Source organism: Peromyscus leucopus, chromosome 2 (assembly GCF_004664715.2).
Source record: "Peromyscus leucopus breed LL Stock chromosome 2, UCI_PerLeu_2.1, whole genome shotgun sequence".
Lineage (NCBI taxonomy): Eukaryota > Metazoa > Chordata > Mammalia > Rodentia > Cricetidae > Peromyscus > Peromyscus leucopus.
Window position 1 is genome coordinate 90,209,889 of NC_051064.1, and position 1,533 is coordinate 90,211,421.

Consider the following 1,533-nt stretch of genomic DNA (forward strand, 5'->3'; position numbering starts at 1 on the left):
ATCTCTGAGCTACCTGCTACAGAATTTAAAATAACTATCATAAAGCTGCTCAATGAACTAAGAGAGAATAGAGACATAAAAACAAATGAATCTGGAAAACGCTGTTTATAAATGAGAATATCATCAATGAGATGTAAATTTATAAAAAGAATTGAGCAGGAATTCTGAAGTTATATATATCATTAAGTTAGACAGTGTGAAAGAAATGGATAGATTCCTAGAAATGTATAACCATCAATACTGAAGCATGAAGACCTAGAAATTCTGAATAAGTCAATCTTTAATAAGTCATTAAATAAATAATCAAAAACCTCTGTACCAAGAAAAGCCTATGATGGGGCCAGTGAGACAACCCTGAATAAATTTCCTACTGTGCAAGTCTGACAGTCTGAGGTAGACCCCCAGATCTCAAGGTACCAGCTCCCAAAAGTTGTCCACAGACCTCCACACATGCACTATAGCATGTGCACACTTACCCATAACACACACACATACATACACATACACACACACACACACACACACACACACACAACCACAGTAATAAGAAGTGGTGTGGAACGAGGCAGCCGTGCGGCAGATGCCAACATGGGCCAAGCGGCAGACGCCAACATGCAGATCTTTGTGAAGACCCTGACGGGCAAGACCATCACTCTTGAGGTCGAGCCTGGTGACACCATTGAGAATGTCAAGGCCAAGATCCAAGACAAGGAAGGTACCCCACCAGACCAGCAGAAGCTGATATTTGCTGGCAAGCAGCTGGAGGATCGCCTCACCCTGTCAGATTAAAACATCCAGAAAGAGTCCACCTTGCACCTGGTGCTGCGCCTGCATGGGAGCATCATCGAGCTGTCCCTTCGTCAGCTTGCCCAGAAATACAACTGTGACAAGATGATCCCCAACAAGTGCTATGCTCACCTGCACCCCCTTGTGGTCAACTGCTGAAAGAAGTACGGCCATACCAACAACCTACACCCCAAGAAGAAGGCCAAATAAAGATGGGACCATACCTGGCCTATGACCCTGGGACCAAGTAAAATCCCCTACCATCGACTGGAGCAGTTAAAAAAAAAAGAAAAGAAAAAGAAGGAAGGAAGGAAGGAAGGAAGGAAGGAAGGAAGGAAGGAAGGAAGGAAGGAAGGAAGGAAAGAAGGAAGGAAGGAAGGAAGGAAGGAGAGAGAAAGAATGAGAGAGAAAAAGAAAGAAAGAGAGAGAGAGAAAGAGAGAGAGAGAGAAAGAAAGAAAGAAAGAAAGAAAGAAAGAAAGAAAGAAAGAAAGAAAGAAAGAAAGAAAGAGAAAAAGAAAAAAGAAAGAAAGAAAGGTGTGGGGAAGAAGGGAGAACAGATAGTTTCTACCAAACATTTATTTTTTTCAAATGAAGATCTTTTTAAAAAAAATTAAAGAGGATTAAATGTTCAAACACTTTCAAGCTTATTTGGTGTGACCAGAATTATTCTGGCACAAAAACATCACAAGAAAAGCAAACTATAGATCAATACCCCCAATGAACAATGACAAAAACCTCAACAAAAA

General features: G+C 41.0%; 1 pseudogene; it reads left to right on the top strand.

The window, feature by feature from the left end:
- Nucleotides 1-606: 606 nt before the first annotated feature.
- On the top strand, nt 607-996 carry LOC114695831 (annotated as a pseudogene).
- The last annotated feature ends 537 nt before the right edge of the window (nt 997-1,533 follow it).